Consider the following 8443-nt stretch of genomic DNA (forward strand, 5'->3'; position numbering starts at 1 on the left):
ATAATAAAAGCATGACTTTTTATAGGAAAATGGGAGAAAAAACAATTGCTCCTGTGGTTGACCAGCTCTAGAAGCAGAATTTGGCCTTCCACTATTCTACTACAAATCTGGAGAACAAAAAAGAGATACAGAATTAATCCAGACTGTCAACTGCAGAAGTTGGATCAGTCAGAAAAGACCTGGATACATCAGATAAACTTGAGACATCTGAGGAGACTAAATCAAACAAAAGGAACCACACAGGAAGAGATTCTTTCAATGATGAACTATTCTATTAGGATATTTTAAATTCTGTACTAATATTCCTAGATAAGAGAGAAAACAGGAACAGTTTCAGATGCCCATTAAATTCTGGACAAGACAGGTATAAACCTCTCAACATAAATTCCAACCTCTGACTTTGTGCTAACTTATTATGTGATCTCTCTCAGGTTTTGTTCAAACAATTCCTCACATTACTAAATGGTGCTAACAAGAAATTACCATCTTTTAACAGCTTCAAAAGTGAATATGACACAACTTATCATTTTTTTCATGCTCAGAGAATAGGCTATTGCATGGTTAAATCTGGAACTTCCTGGCTTCTTATCCAATGGACAGTTACCACTTACTAGTACTGTCTTTTTCTCATAAAAAGTATTATTTAAAACTAGCAAGTCCATAAGACCCATGCTGACCATTACTGAGAAGGATATTTTCCGTGATATTTTGCGCTCGGTACGTTACTAGCTGACATAATAGCATTATCTACAATCAGAGATAGCTTTTTACAGGAATCACTGACAGATAGTACCTTTAGCAGAAAAAACAAACCTGACCATAAAGACACACAGAGGACAAAGACAAATAGAGCACAACTTTGGATGATGCGCATATTCCCAAAATCAGGCACTCCTAGAAGAATATTAATAGCATAAATAAATGAATCACTTTGATTTTGTACTGATGCTGAGATGAATTTGCATTTTAGTAAAAATAAAAAACATTAGGCACTAGAAAGAAAAAAAGGATCATGACAGACAACCTCAAAAAGGTTCTAGCTAACTAGTGTCTGAATTTTAGTCCCAACCTAGTCAAAACTCCATTCAGCACCCAGCATGACCTCAAAGAGACAAAAACCCTCCAGTGTGCAAATAATTTGAAGTTCAAAAAAGCTCCTGTTATTTTGAAGTTAAATGTGATGAAAGTAGAAGCCCTGTCCCTCTTCCCCCCACCCCCAGCAAAAAACCCCCAAGAGAAGTCAATGTGAGACCCAGCAAACGCTGGTCCTTTGAGGCAGGCACAGTGGAACATCTTGGGATTTCCTCCTCAGCATGTGCATTCCCACTGCAAAGCAGTAAAATTTCTTAGAGCTGTGAAACTGTGCCACCTATGTGATCTTTCAGACTCTTTTGGGCAGGGGGATATATGTGCTAATTCTGTTGCTGTGGTTTGGTTAAAGATGGTTTCCTGTGAGGCTGGGCCTTCAGCAGACACAAGTTTCACAAGAGGGGAGAGGAGAAGAAAAAAAGAAAAAAAAAAAAAAAAAAAAAGACCAACAAGCTAGATGCAAGCTTAGACTCTCCAGGAAACCACAAAATAAACCCCTCCAAAGACTGCAGAATCTGCTATTTATGTGCCTCTATCATCTTTTAAGGAGATAAGAGTGGAGGAGGAGACTTAGAGAAGAGAGCTGAGCACAAAACCAGAGCTGCATACACACTGAACAAACATAGGCACAACGGAAAGAACAAGTGGGGAATGCCGAGCCCTCTGTAGAAGTCAATGGGAATTTCATCAGCAGCTTTATGGAGCCGGGACTGCACCCAACGACAAAAGTCCTTCCAGAGAGGAACGCAGACAGACGCCAGCCGTCAGCATGGTAGCGCTGCATGGGAATGCCCCTACCTAGATGAGCAAAGCACACATGAACAGAGGGCTGGAATTACCAAGACGGCTAGCGCTACTGCAAGGTTAAGCCACCACAATCAGACTGTGGTTGAGGGACGCTGATATTCTAGCAGGTCTTCTGCTTAGTAGGGAAGATGAATGAGGAGTGGAAATTGTTAGTGGGATATTGTGTTTGCATCATTAGCAGTACTAACCTTCACCACAAGGGCTTGAAAACCTCATGTTCATAGCAGAGGTTAGCCTCAATGCTGCCTGTCGCAGACTTGCTCTGTGTTTGCTCCAGCTGGAGAGCTGTGATTGAGAAACACGTAGCTTAGCAGAAATAGTGCAGGAGTACAGTTAATCTGCTTTGTCCATTTTTGACACTTAGAAATGGGCAACTTTTCAAAAAAAAGATGAACTAAAAGACAGAAAGCATCTGTATCAGATTAATGGCTTTCAAATGACAATGAACTGATCTTCCCCTCTGCCTTACCTCATGGCTCAAATTCATTTTTGAGTCATAAGAAAACACTGAAAGCTGCATTCATTAAGCTGAATTCCAGCTATATATTACACACTTACATTGCTAGAAGCCACAGGCACCTAACAAGCTTTCAAATTATGATTGCTCTGCTAAGAACTAGACCAGAATCCACCACTAAAAATGGAGAAATATTAGTTGGTTGAAAGACCTTCATCTGACCAAGGCAAAACAGTGCTCTACAGTAATTATGAGAGAGAACTTTTTCCCTTACTATCATTTTCAAAGTATCCAGTGGAAAAACTTCCCTATTTTTCTGTAGCAGGCAACAGACCTATCTTGCAGGAAATAAAGTACAGAGCATTTTTCAGCATATAATAAACACATTTCTTACATAGCTATTTTGAACACTACAATCTTTCAACCAAACCACCAATCCTGTTTACTTGTAGTTCCAAATATATCCACATTTTGCATTAAAATAGCAGGATTTTTTTTTTAAACATTTGTTGGCATATGTTACAGTAGCAAGATAAAGTTTGCTTTTTAAAAGGCCTTTGTACCAAGTGAAACAACAAATCAAGATGGGGGGGGGGAGAAAAAGTACCTTTTCTGTTCAAAACAGGAGAGCCCTTCTTAGAAACAATCATTAGTCCATACTTCTTAACAAACACAGAAGCTGCCAGGTGATGCATGAATGACTTCACCGAGTGTTTCGCTATCATTACAAATTTGTTTAGCCAGAACCTAAATGGCTCTGTGGTTTAAACATGAGGAGAATTCAATGGACAAGGCAGGGATGCACCATGTTCTGACAGTCACTTCAGTGACTCATTTAACTTTGCAGTTTACCCTTCTGTTGACCTTACAAGTGTCACGCATGTCCTCAGCATGAATGTGTATAAGAAAAGTGCAATCTAAGTGCAAAATAATCTTATCAGAGCACTATTCTTTGTACTTGTTTATTAACATAAACCACGGTGAAAGGTTATTAGGGTTGCAAGTATAAGCATTCAGTAGTGCTTCTCCTGCACTGCATCAAATCAGCTCGTCTGTGTACGTGATATGCCTGAGTATCTGTTACTGTATCATCTCCAGGAGACTCTTGCTTCATTCAAAGCATGGAGTGAACCTAGCTTTGGGGGCAAGATGAACGCAGCGAGACACGTTGCCACATCAGGCACTTTCAAGGTGTGAGGCATGAGGCGTGGTGCAAGGAGTAAGAAACACCAGGAAAAAGCCTTCATCCTTTGATGGTACTCCATACCCTTGGTCTCTCCCCTTCCAAACCCTCCATCAGTTCCCTCCCCTCCAGCTGCCACCGGAGGAGCACTGTATTTGCTTCAGGTGAGGATGGACCAAACAAGGGCAGAAGCACAGGTATATTGTGCCTGGGAACGGGTTGCCTCCTTCTTCTGGCCTCCCACCGGGGTCACTCTACTCTCCACGGCACGGAGAGGCGCTCTGGCAGCTGTGCTTCCTTCTTTCCCCCAGGTGGGCCTGAGGTGGGGTCACAAGACAGGACAAAGCAGCAGCGTGGCGAGAAGCAAGGCAGATCCTCTGTGCTGGGAGCTTGGTAAAGTTACTTTGGACCAAATACCCCATATTTGCAATATAGCCACCATTAATGTACTCCTTTAGTTATAACGTAGAAGTTATGTTTTAAGGAGCCTGCAGGCAGGAAGAAGCCAGAGGTTTGATAAAACAGATTGCGGGGGGGAATAACATTAATCAAAGACAACAGGGAAAGGAAATGACACTCTTTTGCATGTAAGGTCTCACAGCCCATAAGGAACACAGGACTAGTAAACAAGGATAGCGTGGTCCTTCTACCACAAAAGAGAGAAGAATGAGGTTACCCAAATAAGCACTCCGGTAGCAATCTTTAACAACAGAAACAAGGGAAAAAAAATATAAGAATTCATCAAGATGTACACACCCCCAAATAGGGAGTTACAGTAAGATATTCCTGTACTGCCAAAGCTGGTGAAGAGCGAGGCCTGTTCTTGGAAGTGACTCCGTTATTAAAGCATTGTTTTTATCCGCACATTTGTCTAGTGATAAACCTGATGCAATGAAATGACACAGGAAGACACTCCATCCCAAGCATTTACAACGGCCAGTCTCAGATCTGGATTATTGCAATGTTTTTGCCATAACAAAGTACTGCAGGATCCATTCTCTTGGCTCTATGCAGGTACAGTAAAAGGGAGTATAAAACTGAGCAATTTGATCACAGCAGCCATACTTCGGTCGCAGGAGTTGTATAGCATAGGGAACACACAGCATGAGCATAGGTGTGAGACAGCACAAGCAAGTGCATCGTGCTACAGCAGCACGGATTTCACAATATGTGAAACTGGGGCACGCAACATGGAGACGGCTCGTCAGCTTTAACCAGCATTTATAAGAGAAATTCATGCGACAGTGGGCAGAACAATTTTTCGGGGGCAAAACCACAACGACTGGCTAGTGTCTCTTTTGGAAGAGTAAGTCTGTGCACAGCAGAACCCCTCAAAGAGAAAGGCCAAAGAGAAGTTGCTAAGGTACTATAGTGCCATGAGTACACAGCAACTTCTACAGCGATGGAGAAGTGCTCAGAGGAAGTGTGATTGTTCTAGGACGGTTCCTCTTCAGATATTTGGGCACAGTTTAGGAGCTATCACAGCCTGGGTGGAATTCACCTGAAGAACCCTGGACGTGAGAGGAGAAAAAAAAAAAAGACTTCTTACAATCATCAATAGTTGCATGCATCTGAGTAGAGATGAGGATGTGGGAGCAGGGAACTGCAGTCTTCCAGCTTCTGAGAAGAGGAGGAGGAAGTATGGGACAGACGCCAGCTGATTCTGCTCCTTTACATTGGAGAGGGGAAGAAAGTTTTCCTCTGTCCTTCCTCATTGGGGGTGAACTGTCAAATCAACTGCCTGACAGTCAGAATCCATCACATGGAAAAACCCTGAAGAAAAGCAAAATCTGTTGAAGAAGTCTGAACAGAAGTTACCATAGAGACAGAATGCATATGTATGCTTGTGCATATGCAGAAGTACACAAAATAACATATTAAAATAATCATCTAGGATTTAGCATATCTGCAAACTGAGTGACCAAACCATAAGAGATAGACCACCTTACAGATGTGCAAGTCTACCTTAAATTACAAAAGCTGCACATGAAAGAGCCAGATTGGAAATGCCTGTATTTCCTACTTGTAAGGGTATGTGAGATGTGAGAGCATCCGCTTCATTAAGGTCATACGCTCAAAGGCCTTTTCAGTTCAAAGGGATTAATAAATAACAGGGAAACTGATAAACAAAACCACACAGGCACACAAACCTGGTAGACAGACAAGCGATAACGGAAACAATAGCAAAGATCAAAACTCTTTGGCCACTAATTAATGGGTTGTTCAGAAACTATGAGCATAGCTTTGGAGAGGACCAACCTGGACTTTGTAACTGGAAAGAAGGGGGAAAACAAGATAAACATAAAAATTATGGATATTTGGGGGGGGGGGGCAGGGGGGAGCTGTAGGACTATGCAAAACTTAAGGAATGCTTAGGGAAAGAGTCACATAGGCAAGAAGGGAAACAAAGGAGGAACAAGAAAGGGAGAAGACTAGTGCAGGAAGGATAAGAGGGGTCTGGTCACATGTAAGCAGCCCAGATGCTGGTCAGTATGCTTATCTGAGCCTTGCATTTGAACACTGCACTCTAGCCTATCTTATTAAAACCCTTCTTAACTATCTCTGTGTAGTCTCACCCTCTGTCCTACATGTGAATGTTGCAAGGTTTAGATGCCAGCAACTGGAGTGACTAGAGTGAGTGAATTAGGTGCCAGCAGCTGGAGGTACCATGAGACCACGGGCCCACATGTCTAATATGCCATTAACTAGGAGGACTGGAGCGAGTGTGGGTTTAAGTGCCAGCAACCAGAGGGACCCTGGGTCATAGGGCCTGTGTGTCTGGTGTGCCAACAACTGGAGAGCAGTGTGTTTATATTTTTCCCCTAACCTGTGTGTGTGGGTGTGTATATGCAACACACTGGCAAACCTCAAGCTGGCCTAGCCAGCGAGGAGGAGGAAACCCTGTCTCTGGGAAGACTCAGTCTCAGACTGAGGCTCAGACTTGGAGCCAGAGGTCGGTAAGGGAGCCCATGGTCCGGGCATGGATACTGGACAAGCTGAGGGCCTGTGCCAATATTCAAGGGATCCACAAGTCGAAATGTGCTTGTGAATCTAGAGAGGGTGTAGGTGTTTTCACTAGTGAGCTTCAACCACTATCAGCCAGAGAGGAGGAACAGGACTCAGCCACCTGTACTTACATTTATGCGAGTTCTGATAGCGGTGTACGTGGGCGTTGGCGAAGGCAGTGCTCAGCCGTGACAGTCTGGGTAGCTGGCTGCGTTAGCGGTCTCTGCAATGCACACTCAGTCTCACTAGAGGCTGACCCTGCAAATGGGAGAGCAGCAGCTGCATCCAGCAGCCCGGGACAGAGACTCCTGTGTCTCTGGTTACACAAGGCTGGACTCCAGAGGCTGAGGAGGACTCCCCAGGTCCCGGAGTCTGCCAGAAACGTAGGCCTTTGTAACATCCCTTAACACTACTGCGTGCTTGTTCACTTGCTCCTAGAAAGGGATTATAAAAGGTCTTTCCTCAAGATGTAACGCTACCTGTGAACAGCAACATTCTGACATTTCCCACCTGAGTAAGTGGAGCAGCTCCTTTGCACTACAAAAAGACTAACATACACTTTGACATCAGAACCAATGCTCTGGAAAAGGAAAACTGAGGGGCAAATAGTAGCCAATGTCCCTACTCTTTTCCCAAGATTCTCACCCTCCCACTCTCAAGAAAGTTGCATGATAGGGGGCCTCTCTGAAATGTCTGTACACGAACAAATGCAGGTAACTGAAGGTACTGGAGGGAGGTCCACATGCAGACACAGAGCTATGGCGAACTTCGAATTGGAGATGTGATGGAATAGTTTGCATGACTCCAGTGCTGTAATGGATGGATAATGCCTCTTCAGGAAGGAAAATGGGAAGGGCAAGGAGCATGGGGCTGTGCTCTAAGCAAAGGAGTGGCTTGCATGCACAGAGCAAAGGAATGGGTGACAGGCTGGTCAAGAACTTGTGGGTCAGAGGGGAGGCCAACAGGCAGAATACTGTAATCTGCTACAGACCATCCAAAAAAGGAGAGGAAGTGGGTGAGCTCAGCTCCAATCAAAGGGGAAAAGGCTTTTGTTTGATTGCAGGCCCTTTTTCCTCACTGGGGACTTTAACCACTCATGTCTGCTGGAAGGGCAACAAGGAAAGGTGCAAGCAATCCAAGAAAACAATCACAGAGTGCATTAAGGACAACTTTTTGACAAAGGTGATCGACAAGTCAATTAGGAGAGGCACTCCGCTCAACCGAGACAATTATCAATCAAGACAAACTAGTTAAAGATGTGAAGGCTGATCACAGCCTTGGCTACAGCAACCATAAAATGATATTAAAGATCTTGAACAAACTGAGGTAGGCAAGTAACAGAAGAGCAATCTGGAACTTTGAGAGAGCAGATTTTGGCTTGCTCAGGGAACTGGTAGGCAGGATCCCATGGGAGGCTGAGGCAAAGGGGCCCAGGAAAGCTAGCTGATCTTCAAGAACAACCACTCAAAGTAGAACGGTCTATTCTGATGTGCAGGAAGTCAAGCAAATGTGGCACGGGGCCAGCTCTGCCCAAGGGGGAACTCCTGACTGAGCTCAAACACAAAAAGGAAGTGTGCAGGAGGTGGAAGTGGGGCCGAGCTATTTGAGAGGAATATGGAGATAGCGCCCGAGTATACACAGGGACAGCTAAGTGAAAGCTTGGCTGGAGATGAAGCTTGCAGGGGGTGCTGAAGGTAACAAAAGGTATCAACGCAAGAGAAATGTTGGCCCACTGCTAAAAGGCACAGAAAAAGGCCAAGGTAGATGATACCTTCTTGACTGTGAAGGTCTGCACTCAGACCTCCCTGAGTGTAGTGGCAGAGACTGTGCAAGTGAAGCATGACCCAGAGTAGAGAAAGAGTGGATTAGGGACCACTTACGCAAACTAGACATCAGGAGGC

The sequence above is a fragment of the Dromaius novaehollandiae genome, chromosome 4, assembly GCF_036370855.1.
Source record: "Dromaius novaehollandiae isolate bDroNov1 chromosome 4, bDroNov1.hap1, whole genome shotgun sequence".
NCBI classification, from domain to species: Eukaryota; Metazoa; Chordata; class Aves; order Casuariiformes; family Dromaiidae; genus Dromaius; species Dromaius novaehollandiae.